Genomic DNA, 17,350 nt, shown 5'->3' on the forward strand with positions numbered 1-17,350 from the left:
CGTCACATCATGGGTGCAAGAATCATGAATCCCCAAGTATATTCATCAACAATCCGGGAAGAAACCCCCTGCCCGCTCTGGTCCGGCCACAGACCTACTGCTCCCCATCACCGCGCCACAGCCCCTCCACCCGCTGCCGGACCCCACCACCCGTCGCTGCTGCTCCCACCGCCGCCACCGCCTCCCTCCCAACTGCCGCCGAACCACTACCACCGCGACCTCGATCCAAATAAGAGGCACGGGAGCAGGAAGAATGGCCACCGACGACGGATGGCCGGAGAAGAAGACCGTCGGTGGCGCCCTACCCGGACGGACCGAGCGAACCCGTGCTCGTGTGTAGGCCTCCAAGCCGATGCTCGACCCGGCACGGGGGAGGGGCTGGCCCCAAGGAGCGGGGAGCCGGCGAATCTGTAGGTCAGGTGCTGGGCGGCGCCCTCCATCATCGTCGTCGTTTGGGGAGGGGCGCGGTCTCGGTCGAGGCGGTGTGGGGCGGGCGTCACGGGGCAGGAGGTGGCGGCGGAATGGAGGTGGAGATAGGATCGAGGGGGGCGAATAAAAACCCGATGAAAAAAACCGACGAAACTGGGAGGTGGGATCGTTACTGCGGGGGAATTGGGAGGTGGGAGGGAGGACGAAAAAACCCAGGGAAGGTGGGACGAAAATTAACCGCGGAGACTATCAACTGAGACATTAGGAGTAGAGATAGCAGCAAAGTCCCGGAAAAGATGTGGCATTTACTCAAATTGCCCTCATTTGATCAAAAAAATAAATAATCAAATTGCTCTCTTTACTGCTGGAGTATGTGCTATCCGCCCACAGCCCATGCGTTCGTCTCTTCCTTCCTTTCCGTCCTACCCCTATATTGCCCGAAGCCGCCGAATCTCGCCGCCGGCGCTCCCCAGTCGCCACTGCGCCACTCCCTCCCTCCCTACGTTCCTCCAGACTGCTCCGTGCTGTCTCACGCGCCTCCCTGTATTCTCATCTCCAGGCGCCACCGTCTCGATCGACCGTCGGCGCCGCCGTCTCGATCCACCGCCGGCGCCACCTCTCGATCGACAGCCGGCGCCACCTCTAGATCTACCGTCAGCGCCACCGTCTCGATCGACCGCCTGCGCCACCTCTCGATCGACCGCCGGCGCCATCGTGTCCTACCGCCTCGACCGACTGCCGATCTCAAAGATCAAGTTTTTCCCACGGCCAGACGGAACCTCCTCTTCCTGATACCACACACGGGGAGGGGAGGATGCGCACCCGAGTGATTGGTAATTGCGGTACCCATCTTCCCTTCTCATCCTCTAAACCCCTCTTCTACAAACAAACAAACAAAAATCTGAGTTCTGGTGACACTCTATTTATGTCTTATTCTTCAGGATCCCAAGGATGGAGTGGTTTATTGGTTCTCTAGGCTCCGACCTATATTTTCTTTCTCAAAATTGTTTCTCACAACTCAGATGAGATAGCTTGTTGGCTAGTAGCTTGGGGTTTCCCCATAGGTAATTGATATAGGACATGATAATTTCACATTTGATATTGATAGTACTTGATACATGCTCGCTTCAGTTTATGCATCTGAATCTTCTTCTATGTGTAGTTGCTTTCAAGATGGTTTCCATTTATCACAGGAACCAACAAGTAAAGAGGAATGCATCTTGCCCAAAGCAGCGGCTAATTCTTACTGGCGCATGTATGCAGGCATAAGTACAAGCTAGAAACAATGCAGCGATCCATAAATGTTGAGTCTGAACCTGTGTCGTTAACTGACTTGCTGAGGTATGATCAATGCATAGGTTAAGTTGGGTAATGCCGAGTTACATGTGACTTTTCCTCACCTTCCTCTTGATACATTCACATGATATCTAGTACAAGTGTTGTACCCAGTTATGTGTAATATGCTTACTGCCTATTTCTTATTATACATGTACAGGAAGTTAGTAACCTCAAATAGTTAATTTTGTAGAAAATTTGGTAGCCTCGAATAATGATTTTTGTCACCTTAGCCAATGTGCTTTTTGCCACACCACTGTGACAAGATTCCCTTTGGCTTGCCAACTTGTGGCTTCATTTGTATTGAACTAACCTTAGGCAAGTTAGGCAAATAATGTGTAGCAAAATGGGGCATTGCAAGGCATATGCACTGCTTTTTTACAGAAAAGAATATCAGCTTCCCACTAGGAATTTTACAAGCATTTAGCTGCTCACATGTTATTTGTTTTATACACAAGAGTGTTTGACTAAGTTCCCCAGACATGTATCTGACCCTTCGCTGTCCCAGTAATTATCTCCATAGATTCCTGTTCATAAAAAATGCTTTGAACATGTGCTAAGGCTTCAGCTATTGAGCTTCTGATGGGCTTCTGTTGCGGAAGACCTACTGCCCTAACTGCATTTGTATCTTCTGAAATTTCTGTAATAGTTGCCGCATTTGCTAGGTTTATAATCTTCATTCTGCCAATCTTTTCACCTGCAATGAATAATACCCCTATTAAGTCAGGCGAAACGATTGGAAGAATGAAGATTATAAACTTGTATCAACCGCAGCTAATGAATGAAATAATACCTGTTCTTGTGTCATGTGATGTCAAATAGGATATTAGTACATCGGATGCTTCGTCGATTGTATAACAGTGTAGCCTCCATGAAGGCAGGAACCTGATTCGCCTCAGCAGTTCTCCCTTATCATCAAACAAGGAAACCTGATTTCTATATCTCACCAATAATAGTAGCTCATCTTCAGTCTGTAGGATGTGTATCCCCCTTGGATTACTCTTACAAACTGATTTAGCCACAGAAGGCTCTTCTTTGAGCTGGATCATAATTCAGGAGGAGCAAACACTTGTAAGTTGAGATCAAGGTTTCATAATAATAAAATCTAGTTACTTGTATGTAATAAACCTACATCTGTGATTCGGACTCGCATATTTTCCTCTTGTAGCACCACTTTAGTTGAAATAGATTGTATGAATCTAACTTCACTGTAATTCTTGAGAGGAACATAACACCTTTCTGTCAGGCCTCCGGTTTTGAGAGAGTGTGTTTGGATAGGAAAGAGGCCCTTCAGGTCAGGTCTGTGGCTTGTCACTAAGATATTATTGCTGCAATACGTATAAGTTGTCAGTATGCAACAGTGAAAACAAATGCTGCCTTTTGAAGCCTAGACTAGTACCTCAGATTGTAGCACTCCATGCCTGGCATTGTGATCTGATGAAGTAAACTGCCGTTCCTTGTGCTAAAAATTCTCATAACGCTGATGGGAAAAATGTTTGTTTATTTTATTAGATTAGACAACAATAAATAAATAAAATACAAACAAATATTGGAAAGTGTTCAATTTATGTGTACCTAGTTTTTTTAGAAAATACCACTGCCTTTTCAGCACCGGCAGATAATTTCACATGTTCCGGATTCGTAATTTCAGATACAGAAAACATTCTTATCTGTTGGGGCACGCGGATCGCCATCCTTATAGACCTAGAAATGAAACCAGGTAGGATCAAAATGCACAATTCTTTTGTTTCAAGTTATGTAGCTGATAGAATGCTAAATATTTGTTAGAATGCTAAATGTTCTATTATAAGAAAGGAGGCATAACAATGTCATATATATGCACAGGAGAAGTTTTATGTGGTAGCTTTCCAATATGCAACCATTCTGTCCTCCAATCCTGTTTTATGTTATGTTCTTTTTAAAGCACCATATATATCTGTTAAACTGCAGCCTTGTAACTAGGTTTGGTTCTGAAATATCATATTGATATTGATTTCTACTGAATATCCCCTTCTCTACAGGTAACTTGGGCCGTCTTGACAGCGAGGCTCCACCGTTCCTCTACTTGCTGCAGCTGCCCACGCCCCTCTCTACTTGCTCCACCTGTGATTAGTTGAATCTTTTTGTCGTTGTCATTAACAGCTGCTACTCTAACAATGTTTCGACACTATTGTTGTGCTGGTCCTTCTACTGTTGTTTTCTTTCATTCAACAGTATAACAACAGTACTGTTTTGAACTTGTAAGTTTTGTGATGTTGCTTGTTTAGTTCTGCAGAAATACAACAACAAGCAGTACTTAAGAGTAATACTGATGCTCATGAATACAGTAATAAAACTTACTCGAGTGGTACTTTGGCGCATCTTATATCAATCGACCTCGAGAGCGTGAACTGTGAGACGCATATAATCCAGTTTGCATTTTTGTTCCAGAGAAGAGACAATATCTTCTGATCTACTTGGTTATTCAAAGCGCATAGACGCTTGCCGTTTCTCCTGTTGAAGGCAATGCAGAGCCCTGATCTGGCCAAAGCAATGAGGATTCTGTCAACTTGGAACACCATCTTGATATCTCTTTCTTCAGAAACTTGCAGTTGCCTGAACTTCGTGGCAAACTTTGAATGATAAGCTTTGTATTCCTCCTACATTCAGTACACACAATCTTGATTAGAATCCAGACGCGCATAATCTCATTGATCAGAAGCATAATCTAACTATCACATTGATAAATATACAGAAACGAGGGAAAGAAATGAAACCAGCGCAATCTTGATCAGAATTCAGACGAAATATAATCTCATTGTTCAGAACATTGCCACATTGATGAATTGCAGAAACGAGGGGAACGAATCAAAGCAGCGAAGTGACAAACTATACCTGTAGGCACATGTTCCCCCTCAATAACCGTGCGTCTCCTAGCCGGGTGACGAATCCTAGCTGACGTTGATCCAGTTTTTGAACGAAGTTCTGCTGTCGTTCTGTCGTTGCAGGTGGCCCGGCTGCAGCGGCGCCTCCATTCTGCCGGCGCCCGGCAATCAGCCGCTCATCGGAGGCGACTCCCCCGTTCGACGGCGCAGCCGCACCGCCGCGCTGGGGCCCGCGAGTGCTGCTGTCTCCCGCGGTTCCCGATGCCACGGCGAGTACGTTGCCGCCGGCCCTCGTGAACGCGTCAGTTGTTCTTGGCCACTCGCCAATTAAGTGGCCGCCGCCGCAGTGCTGCAGCCCATGGCCGTCCGTGGACGCGGCCGCCCCGGCGCCCCGGCGGTCGCGGGTGGTGCTGCGACGGTGCCTCGTCGTCCGGTGCGCCGTCGTCTCCGCTGTCCCCTCGCGGCCGCCATACCGAGGCCGAGGGCGCCCTCTCTCTGCTCCCTCCCTGTCTCCCTCCATTGACATCGTGAAGATAACTGAAGCAGAGGCGCAGCGAATCAAGAACCGAAAGAACTGGGAAAGAGGTAGGGTGAAATTTTTACAGAACAAGAACTCCAAGAAAATGAAAGAAAACGGTGGCCAAGAAACAGAATCGAAGACTACATTGCCTTTTTCGATTTGGACGCAGCCGGGGGTCTCCGGGAAGAACGTCGACAAGAACGTCGCCGCGGGTCTCCGGGGGTCTTCGACAAGAACGTCGCCGGGGACTGCGACAAGATGGACGCAGCGGGAAGAAGACGACCTATTTTTTTTGGCTGTTTTCTTGGGCTTTTGCTCTGTGATCGAACGGGATTAATACGCCGGAGAACGGGCCACACCCACCCCATAGCTATATCAGCGGGCCACGGCCCAGTTGCACAGCTCAGGCCTGACCCCCTTTATTTTTTCCCATGCGCTAACCTTGAAAAAACACGCTTCCAATGGTTCAGGGAAAGTCTGACTGCGAGTTTTTTTTACCAAAAAAGATATATATTTAAAATAATTTTCATAAATTAAAAATTGCACCAACGTGAAAAATGTTCAAGACTTGGAAAAATTCTGTAAATTTGGAAAAAGTTCAAGAATTTTAGAAAGTTTGTGGATTTTTAATAAAAAATTCAAGGATTGATAAAAATGTTTGCCGATTTGAAAAAATCTCATGAATTTTCAAATGTTCATGAAGTTTAAAAAATGTTTGTGAATTTTAAAAAATCATGAATATAAAAAATATTTACTAAAATGGGCTACAATAGGATATGCAACTCATGGTGGTCAGTTTGCTTCTATGCAAGGATGGGGTTGGGGACGTGGAAGAGCGGGGCGTGGGCATTACGCACCCAGGAAGAGATCGTCTCGGGTGTCAATCTGGCTACTAGAGAGGAGCTGAAAGATACAACATGGAGTCTGCTAAAACATACTCCATCCGTCCCAAAATTCTTGTCTTAGATTTGTCTAAATACGGATATATGTAGTTACGTTTTAGTGTTAGATACATCCGTATCTAGACAAATATAAGACAAGAATTTTGGGACGGAGGGAGTATTGAGCATCCGGATGGAGGGGGGACAGTCAGTATAAAAAAGAAAACTTCCCAGAAGCTTGACATGCAACAACAAGAGGGGTCATGCAAGGGAATCATGTTGACGAGATGAAGGGGAAGTAGGGTGAGAAGGTAGCTGTGTCAATAACCGAGGTAGGTGCTAGCCTGGTGCTACCTCCACCGCCATAGCACATGCTACATAAAGAGTGTAAGCATGCGAAGAAGGGGCAATCACCAAGCAAGGCTAGTATATCTGAAAATCGGCAACCTCCCTCGAGGAGGACCGTCAGGAACAATGAATACACTTTGTTGGAATCACCGCGGACTTGGCAATGTCGCGACAATTCTAGAACTTTACAACCTTACGAAGGATTTTTTGCCGAGCTACTCTTTACGTGGTTGAAACGTAGATTTCTAAATAGCGGGTGCAGGGAATGGCTAATACTTTGGGTTTCCATGGAGGTTTTGCGGGTAATTGTGATGGAAGGAGTGGTGGTCTGTGTAACAACTCAAGAAAATCTACCTTGTTTGTAGTACTTATGGCATGAATGTTTATGTGATGGAGTTATTTTAATTTTAATAATGGCTTGAAAGTTTCACCTGAAACTTAAATTCTTGATCACTTCCAAAAAGCCAATTCATAGCTTCCCAAAAATTCCAACTTCACTTTCAACTTCTCTCATTAAAGGCTTCTAAATTTGAGTTGCAAATTAAACCTTCAAACCACAACCATAAATCACATTCACTGCCTAATAACACTTCCTAAAATTTGAACACGGTTGGAGTTGGTTTGGTTTAGATTTTGAATTTAAACTAGCGAAAGAGCCCGTGCGTTGCAACGGGAGAGAAAACATAACACACGCCCTTAACCCAACAACCATCACTCAAGACCACAATACGTCCATCTCCTTTATTTTAGCAAGGCATTATATTTGTGTTGCCGCTTATCCTCCTTCTCACCCTCGCCGGCGATGGCTTCGGTGTTCACACAAAACAAAACAAAACAAAACAAAACAACACGTGTTTGAATATCGTTAATCCTAAGGCGGATCGCCGCCGGTACGAAAGAAAAAGGATCATGCGCTATAAGTTAAAGTTTGATTCTAAAACAATATTTTAAAAATAACAGGTAAAATTAACATCATATTCATATTCCACAGATTTTTCTAATCAAATTTTATATATAACATGTTAAAATCGGAGTTACGGTTTAAAAGATACGTATAATTTAGAAAATCATTTGTTTAACTTAAGTATCTTCCAAAATAATATTTAAAATACTTAATAGGTAAAAATAATCTCATATTCATATTCTACGTATTTTTCTAATCAAATATCATATATAATATGTTCAAATCAGAGTTACGGTTTAAAAGATATGGATAATATAGAAAAGCATTTGTTTGACTTAAATATGATCCGCGGATGAATTACCTAAAAGATCAAGGTTTTTTTCGAAAAATGTAAAATAACTGTTCGGCTGTGACTTAAAACAGGACTGCGGGTTGAATTCTCTGAAATAGAGGGACTTTTCTGAAAAATGCCATGACGGATGATACGTGTCCAACGTATCTATAATTTTTTATTGTTCCATGCTATATTATATTCTGTTTTGGACATTATTGGGCTTTATTATACACTTTTATATCACTTCTGGGACTAACCTATTAACCGGAGGCCCAGCCCCAGAATTGTTGGTTTTTGTCCGTTTCAGTGTTTCGCAGAAAAAGAATATCAAACGGAATGAAACCTTCGGGAACGTGATTTTCTGAACGAACGTGATCCAGAGGACTTGGAGTCTACGCAAAAGCAACGAACGAGGAAGGCACGAGGTATGGGGGCGCGCCTACCCCCCCAGGCGCGCCCTCCACCCTCGTGGGCCCCTTGTTGCTCCACCGACGTACTTCTTCCTCCTATATATACCTACGTACCTCCAAATTACCAGATACGGAGCCAAAAACCTATTTCCACCGCCGCAACTTTCTGTACCCGAGAGATCCCATCTTGGGGCCTTTTCCGGAGCTCCGCCGGAGGGGGCATTGATCAGGGAGGGCCTCTACATCATCTCCAAGGCCTCTCCGATGAAGTGTGAGTAGTTTACCTCAGACCTTCGGGTCCATAGTTATTAGCTGGATGACTTCTTCTCTCTTTTTTGATCTCAATACAATATTCTCCCCCTCTCTTGTGGAGATCTATTCGATGTAATCTTCTTTTGCGGTGTGTTTGTCGAGATCCAATGAATTGTGGGTTTATGATCAAGATTATCTATGAACAATATTTGAATCTCCTCTGAATTCTTTTATGTATGATTGGTTATCTTTGCAAGTCTCTTTGAATTATCAGTTTGGTTTGGCCTACTAGATTGATCTTTCTTGCAATGGGAGAAGTGCTTAGCTTTGGGTTCAATCTTGCGGTGTCCTTTCCCAGTGACAGTAGGGGGCAGCAAGGCACGTATTGTATTGTTGCCATCAAGGATAAAAAGATGGGGTTTATATCATATTGCATGAGTTTATCCCTCCACATCATGTCATCTTTCTTAATGCGTTACTCTGTTCTTCATGAACTTAATACTCTAGATGCATGCTGGATAGCGGTCGATGTGTGGAGTAATAGTAGTAGATGCAGGCAGGAGTCGGTCTACTTGTCTCGGACGTGATGCCTATATACATGATCATACCTAGATATTCTCATAACTATGCTCAATTCTATCAATTGCTCGACAGTAATTTGTTTACCCATCGCAAATACTTATGCTCTTGAGAGAAGCCACTAGTGAAACCTATGGCCCCGGGGTCTATTTTCCATCATATTAATCTTCCAACACTTTGCTATTTTTATTGCCTTGTATTTTACTTTGCATCTTTATCACAAAAATACCAAAAATATTATCTTATCATCTCTATCAGATCTCACTCTCGTAAGTGACCGTGAAGGGATTGACAACCCCTTTATCATGTTGGTTGCGAGGTTCTTGTTTGTTTGTGTAGGTGCGAGGGACTCGCGCGTGGCCTCCTACTGGATTGATACCTTGGTTCTCAAAAACTGAGGGAAATACTTACGCTACTTCACTGCATCACCCTTTCCTCTTCAAGGGAAACCAACGCAGTGCTCAAGAGGTAGCAACGGACGACCAAAAATCCAATTTGATTTATTATTAGGTAGAGATAGTTTGAAATTAATTTAAACTTTCTAAAATTTCCCAAACGAGTTTATAAAATCTAGCACTAAAAACCATTCACATAAATGCCTCCATTCCATTTTTCTCCTTCCCTTAACTTCCCCTGCATTTCTCCCTTTCTCTCTTTATTTTTGTAGAATATGAGAGTGGCATAAAGTCTGAAATAGTCAAAAACCAAGAGAGTTCATGACCGTACATCCCGTGGTGTTTAACACACATGGCAAAGTTATGAGTGATATTTTTACACTCATTCACTTTTTTTTAAACCGAGATATTTCATCTAAAAAGAGATATTCGCTCTGATATTGCTACTAATGACTAATGAATGCAAATGATTACACAAATCGTCTCTCTGATGTGTTTCCACAGGAAATGGGCAAAAAAGGGAAGAAATCGCGTACGGGAATGGAATGGAAGGAAAATGGAGGAAGAAAGAATCAACAAGAAGCGTCTGCGCGAAGACAAAGCAAAATACGACGTTCCATATGGGCGCGCGCACCTGTATGATTGTCCGTTTGGCATGGATTTCGAGGCAAGTTGTCCACCTGTGCAACTTCTATTAAAGGGACCCCATCGAAATGTCAACATAACAACGAGCATGGATTCCAGAACCTCTTCATCATCATCTTCATCCACAAACCCTAGCCGCTAACATTTCCCTCTCCATAGCCATCTCCACCACCATAGTGGTCTCTCATCTAGTTCATACTTGTAATCGTGCATCACACAAAGCATCCGCTGTAAGGCATATTTGTGATAGCCTGGCTTGTTAGGGATCATAGACTACTGATATCAATAAGGAATTCCTTCTTTTCTGGGAGCCCATTCAGACAGAACTCCAAAGTTAAGCGTGCTCAGCTTGGAGTAGTTTCAGGATAGGTGACCGACCGGGAAGTTGCCCCCGGGTGCGCACGAGTGAGGACAAAGTGCGCAGAAAAGACTAGTATTGGTCTGTGGGGGCTAGTCTAGATCACGTCAGGAGTAACAACCACCGGCAGGTGTGTCTGGGGCGTTACAAGTTGGTATCAGAGCCGACCCTCACGGTTACACGGATGTTTGCGGACAGGTGCGCGGTCATGTTGTGCATGACATTTGTGACCCGTCGTGGCACACGACATGGCACATGTGCTAGACTGGATGCACAGACGTATGTGCCAAGAGGGAACGTTCTTGTAGCCCGACGAGGACGTCGGTTCCTCTAAGTGGGGGTGTATGTGATAGCCTGGCTTATTAGGGATCATATACTACTCATATCAATATTTTCTTCTCACAAGTGTGTGTAGTTGGGGCATGAGCCTTCCAACCCAAGGTATTTGTTGAGCGGATCAATGGAAGACTTGGACATAACGTCCCGTATGTGTGAAATAAAATTGTTCCGTGAAGATGTCTCTTGTCTTGTCTGCGATCTTCATCCCTGCAGGTACCCAGGATCATGGAGATCGAGCACCGATGATGCTAGGAGTGAGGAGACCGTGAAGTGTTATACCAAACACCAGTGATAGTAAAGTTCATTAGGGTAACATGGATCGTATCCTTGGCGATAAATGAGGTGTAGTCATTAAACACCCAAAATGTTGGAACTATGCCCTAGAGGCAACAATATTTGTATTATTATATTTCCATATTTATAATTAAGTGTTTATATTTCATGCTATAACTGCTATGATCCTGAAATACGCGATTCAGTGGAAAACTCATATGCACGTGTGAAATGATAACCAGATAAAATAAAGGTTTCTAGTCTCGCCTCTAATATTAGCTCAAGTGTTGTTGATGATCACGTTTTTTGAATCTTAGGATATCGTTAAGTGTAATATAGCCCTAAAACAACATTTAGATTATGACTTTGGAAGAGCGATCATATTGAATCGAGCCAAACTTGTTTGTTATGAATTGAGATAATATATATCGCATGTAATAAATTGTACTAACACAGAGTGTTAATGTGTGATTTTGCTCCTTAGACCATGAGAAAAGTATTGTAGTCACTTTTTACCGTACCATGGGCTTTGGGGTTGCTCAAACGTCACTTGTAACACGGTGATAATAGCGACAACTTATAGGTTCATCGAAAAGTTTGACAAGGGACTAGATAGCTCGAGAGTGGGACTTGCTCCTCCGATGATGGAGAGATATTCCTAGGGCCCTCTCGGTGCGATGACATCCATCATCGTCTGTCCAGACACAAGTGACTCCTTCATGGGGATGCTGAAACACAATAGCGAGAAAGAAGAACAAAATCGGTAACGAGGATTTTGGTATAGTGAGCATGGCGATGACTCAGGAGGATACCGATGCATCCAGTGTTTTGTAAAGTATCACAAAGCAAAGGGGACATCACATGATAACCAAAGGTTCACTCGAATATCATATTCGTGTTCTCATAGGGATCTACATGGACATCACAGTTCTGTTGTCGGTCATTGAGCAAACGGTTTCATTCATGTCTATGATTTACCGAACCTACGGGGTCACAAGTTTAAGGCAATCACGACTTGCTGAGTATTAATAGGATGAGAGTGATGAGAATATATTTTTGGAAATTATTTCATTAATATTCTGAATAGTTCTGAGAGGACCTGGAAGCGTTTCGGGGTCACTAGAAGGGTGTCGGTGAATATCGGGTAATACAGATAAATATATATGGGTGGAAAATGTTTTCAGTGATGTTAAATTATATATATATAATGGTCTGAAAATATTTAGAACTATTTTATATTTAATTTAATATCAACGGGCCTTAAAAGGCCAAGAGGTGGAAGGCAACTTGGGCTAAAAGGCCCAAGTGGGAAGGTGCCCCCTTCTCCTATGGAAGGAGGCCGAATTGGGGACGGGGACAAGTCAGACTCCTCCCTCCCTAGGCCGGATCACCAAGGGGGACTCCTTCCCCCTTGGTGGCAGACCTCCCTCTCTCTCCCCCTCCAACCTATATATACTAGGGGATTTTGCTCTTTTGTATACACAAGTTTTGGAGCCTCCTCTCATTTTTTCTAGTTCTTGTTGGTCCTAGTTGACTACTTAGAGCTAGGCTAATCCTCTTGTCCTCATAATTAGAAGCCATGTGTGGTTCTAATCTCCTCCCTCTAATTCTCCGGTGACAATCCGCTCTGGATGGTGAAGCGCTGCCGGATCATGAAGGCTTCACGCTTCCAACAAAGTAGAGAGGCCGTGCTTTCGGTCTTCAGTTCGAGGGATTGTTCGTGGGTGGTATGCGGGATTGTTCATCGATGGTTCGAGGAACTCCAAGTATGATCTACATTGTCACATTCATCTTACGCTACAACTTGGTGACGGTAATGATCGTGATCAGAACCCCTTATGCATCTTCATACTAATCTTGGGTGATCGCATGCGTGATTTTTTTTGTTTTCTACTACGTTTCCCAACAGTGGCATCAAGAGCAGTTATATGAGTAGGTGCAGGTTGCGATCTAGATCACATGTGATTGTGAGGGTTGATGTTCTTGCTATGCTTCCCTCGAGTGTTGCTTTGGTTCAATTCATCAACGATATGGTGTCTATTTTTACAAGTTCTAACAATCAATTGGCTCTGGCTGTTGACGATCTGCTAACAGTTCCTTGGGCTTCACCATAGTTGAGAATAGTGAACTGTCATGTACACAAGAGTGTGCCGAAGATAAATGATCTGCTAGGGGGTCACATGTATTTGATGGAGTTTAGTACGGGACTAGAGATTTTAATTAAGTCTATCGTTTCACACACCCCGAAACTTAATCTAGCATCAAGGATCATCGGCAAAATTATGGACGTAGGTAGCTAGTATTACTTGTTAAAACTGGTTAACCACGAACTAAAATTTTGCTAAAACCTATTAGAGGACGTCTAACTTGGTTTTGCAGGGTATGCATATGATGTGGTATAGCCTTCGTCATGATAATGAGTTTATGTACGAGATGGTTATATGTTGTATGTTAAGTGGCCTGCGCGCCTCAGGATGATGGCTGGGGCCACGAGATTGCCACGTTAATGTAAATATCATAGAGATAACCTACAGACTACAGATGACGATGGCAAATGTACACAGAGGACCCTGACGTGGAGAAGGTCTACTTGGCGCGGGACGAGGAGCTATAATTTCGTGCCAGAACGGAATTTCTGAATGGTGCCACAACAACGTTTTCTGAAATGGTCGCCATGACAACATTTCCTGAAATTGCCGCCACGGCAACGTTTTTGAAACGGTTGCGACGGCAAAGAAAGATTGGCCGTCACGACGCTTCAACAGGAGATTCAAGATGATCACGGAGATTCACGATGCCCATGGCTATACCATATCATGCTTTTATTGTTTGCCTGAGATTTTTATCCCTTTGTTGTTTGTACCCTTTAATTGCGTGTAGTCAATTATTAGGGTGATCTCTCACAGTAAATATCAAGTTAAAAGATGTTCTTCCCAGTGTTGCAACCATCTATAACATGTGGCTTTCCGGAGTACGTCATGTCCACATGGGTACAAACAGATCATGAAGTGTAAGACGGGCGAGGTCAGACCAAGCAAGCAGATAACACTCGACTGTCTTGAAGTTCTAGCGGAATCATTTTGAGCTCGGAGTATGAAGCATCGAAAGATGAACAAGAGTCCTATGGTGATATGATCGGCAATAGTTTGCCCACCAGTCAAAATTCTCATCATCAGTGATGTCCACATCATTGGCTGAGAACTAGATTTGGATCTTGAATCACTTAAAATCAATTATGAGAGATATTGATTTGAGTGGGAGCACAATTATGTACTATTAGTTTAGTTTAATCACTAGTGCAAATTATTTATGAACAATGTCTATGTGTAGTTTGTATTATAGTTGTAGAATTATGGCTCACAGTTCCACCTTTTTTATTCAAATTGATTAGCTGTTATTTATCTAGTTGAATCTTTATTATTGAGAGGATCGTCCTCTAAAACTACCAAGAAGGACTTTGTCCTACTGCGTGCTTACAATACTCTCTTGCTAATGCTATGGATGATGAGACTCATGTCCTTCGATCCAACAGTTAGAATTGCATTATGGTCTAATTGCTTCCGAGAAACCCGAACTTAAAAATGTTTGGGATAGTTATGTTTGGAACCGCAAATTGTTTTAAAAAATAAACAAGGATTAAAAGATATATGATATCTAAAGAAATGTTTTGTTTGCAAGATCTAGTGAAGCATTCAACTATGTTTAAGACTAAAATGTGTAATATCCAGAAGAACACCAGTCATGAGTTGACGGCGAGAACTTAAAGATAAAGAAGAGAACCAAATGATGTATTGAGACTTACATACCTAGGGAAGTTCAGGGCTCATGCCACTCTTAAAAGTTAGATGATTCTTCTGTTGAGTGGGATAAATATTGAAAGTAAAACTATGAGAAGTTTAGATGCGGAAGGAAAAGAAGACTGGAATGTACAGCTCATGTATGAATTTCATACAAGTTATAAGATGTAGAGAAAGTCGATCAAGTAAAGTGTGATTCTTTAGAATTGTGATTAAATTGTTAAACACTAAATTCTTCAGGAATTGCTGTTAAAAGTTGATCACAAATATACCGACTCGATTTCATGTTGTTGCGAATCAATGCAAGAATTATTACAGCCTAATATGACCAACAAATAAATGATGTTAAAATATGTGTTGAAAATTTTGTAATAGTTATGATACTTTTTCATCGACATATTATCTATGAATTATCATGATAATTAATTTTAGAGTTTTGTACACTCTAGCCCATTGAATAGAAGTTGCAAGGAGGTTGTTCATAAGAGAACAATAGTTGTTCGATGTAATGAACAAAATGGCCCTACTGTGAATATGATTTGAGTTATGAATATTGATGATAAAAAATGAACATCCATAAAACTGACGCTAAATGTCGCAATACTAAAAGAACAACACATATGCGTGGCACTACATTTAGTCACATTGAAGAACCCCGCATGGAGAAATTCCATAGTGATGGATTTTGAAGTCATATGATTTGCAACTTTTGTCCAAATAGTGAAGTAAACTAAAATACCGTTGACATGCCATAAAGAACGAGCAACAAAATAAACTGGAAATGTGCATATTGATGTTTGTAGTCGAATAAGTGTTGTTGCAAGTAGTGGATTTATCTATCTTCAAGGATGACTCAAGTAGATATTTATTTTTACTAATTGAGACATAAATTTGTATCTTTTGAAATAAAAATTATTGTAACAAGAAAATTATGTTTGTACAATTGGATTGTATAAAAGAATATTTGAGTTACAAATTTAGCGAATGTTTGATGAGCTATAAAAGAATTTTAGAGCTTTCACCTCCTAGAAACACCACTAAGAGTAGAGTGTTTTGAGTAGATGTAGTCTAGCTATGTATGGCATGGTGAAATCAGAGATGACATTGAATATTCCGCTAATATACTTTTAAATGTGATGCTTTAGAGACTATGGCTTTTACATGGAAAAGAGTGCCATCAAATTTGTTGAAATAAGTGTTACATTGTAGGTTATCCCAAATGCTTGGGTGTTCCTCTATCACTACGCCGGGGCAAAGTGTTTTGTAACAGAGTGAGGAAACTTTGAAGAAAATGTTTTCTACAAAAGAGTCAGTGGGAGGACAGCGCAATTTGACGAGATTATAGAATCTTCGTAAACATGTCAAATAAAAGAAACACTAGAAGTGGTTCTAAATTTTCTTACCGCGACTGATACAGAAGTCTCTACATGGGATAGAGACTTCTGTCGAACATGCAACTGAACTATATAGGTTTGGCGAATTCGTGCAGACCTGTGTGGTGTGCAGACAAAATATTGCTGAACAAACAATGAACCTATAATTCAAAGAGAAGCGTTGATGGACCTTGACTCCGGAATTGGTTGTACGCCAAAATAATTCGAGATAGTATCCATACACGTAATTCAAGTTTAGAACTTGATAGACCCTCTGAAAGACTTAAAGTCTAAAGTGTAGTGATGGATCTATAGATTGAGAAAGATAAAAATGTTTTATAATGCTTGACTTGTTGCAAATAGTTTATGACAAGATCAAGGACTTGATTATGACGAGATTGTCTCATCATAATAATACTTAAAGTCAGTTCAAATTAAACTAGCAATTACTAAATATTCCAGTTATGAGATATAACAGATGGATGTCAAAATGATTCCCACGAGATGGAAATAGAACCAAGGTTGTATATCTGACACTGTCCACAATAATCTTCTCGATCAAGATGATGCTAGTAAGTGTGCAAACATGAAGAGCCTGTAATGATCGGAAGCAAGCATAGTGGAGCTTAAATATTTGTTTTGATGAATTGATCAAATAATATGATTTCATTGATAGAAACAAAGACATTTGTATTTACAAAAAAATAAGTGGGAGCGTGATAATATTTCTAAACACTATCTGTGCATGACATAGTGTTGATTGGAAATTATATAATTTTTGACGCAGTTTAAGATTTTATTTAAAATAGTTTTTCAATTAAGTACTTAGGCAATGTAGTCTTTGTATTAGACATAATAATATATGGAGATAGTAGTGTCTAATCGGACTTAGCCAAAATATATATTAACAAAATACCAGTTTAGTATGAAAAACGCCAAGAGTTTTTTATCAGTCACATGGAAGGAGTTCTTAGCAAGAATTGGTCCCTTTAAATACTGATGAGTGAAATACATAATTTCAATCACACTTGTGTTAAATCCATGGTATGTAAATAACCAGAGATGTCCAGCACTCCAAGTAAGTTGTGCGTAAAGTTACTGGAATGGTCAAATTATTGATCATATGACAACAGTAAAAATGTCTTTGAGTACTAACAACATGTTTATCGCATATGGAGAAAATGAAGAGATAGTTATAAGGAGTTACATCAATACATGCTTGATGTAAGTAGTACATCAACAAAAATCTTCAATCTGTGCTCCAAGCAAATTTCAATTTAAATTAAATAATTTATGGTGGCATAGTAAGTTGGA

The 17,350-nt window shown here is 41.6% G+C and overlaps 1 long non-coding RNA gene across 3 annotated transcripts; it reads left to right on the forward strand.

The window, feature by feature from the left end:
* The first annotated feature begins 808 nt into the window (after window positions 1–808).
* Window positions 809–4,086, forward strand: LOC119293217. Of its 3 annotated transcripts, XR_005142989.1 has the most exons (4): window positions 809–1,271; window positions 1,371–1,493; window positions 1,592–3,484; window positions 3,786–4,086. It is a non-coding gene; the product is annotated as an uncharacterized LOC119293217 (long non-coding RNA). The 3 variants fall into 3 exon arrangements; XR_005142983.1 differs by having other exon boundaries at window positions 1,592–4,086; XR_005142985.1 differs by having other exon boundaries at window positions 809–1,262; window positions 1,592–4,086.
* Window positions 4,087–17,350: the final 13,264 nt, after the last annotated feature.

This window comes from Triticum dicoccoides, chromosome 1A (assembly GCF_002162155.2).
Source record: "Triticum dicoccoides isolate Atlit2015 ecotype Zavitan chromosome 1A, WEW_v2.0, whole genome shotgun sequence".
NCBI classification, from domain to species: Eukaryota; Viridiplantae; Streptophyta; class Magnoliopsida; order Poales; family Poaceae; genus Triticum; species Triticum dicoccoides.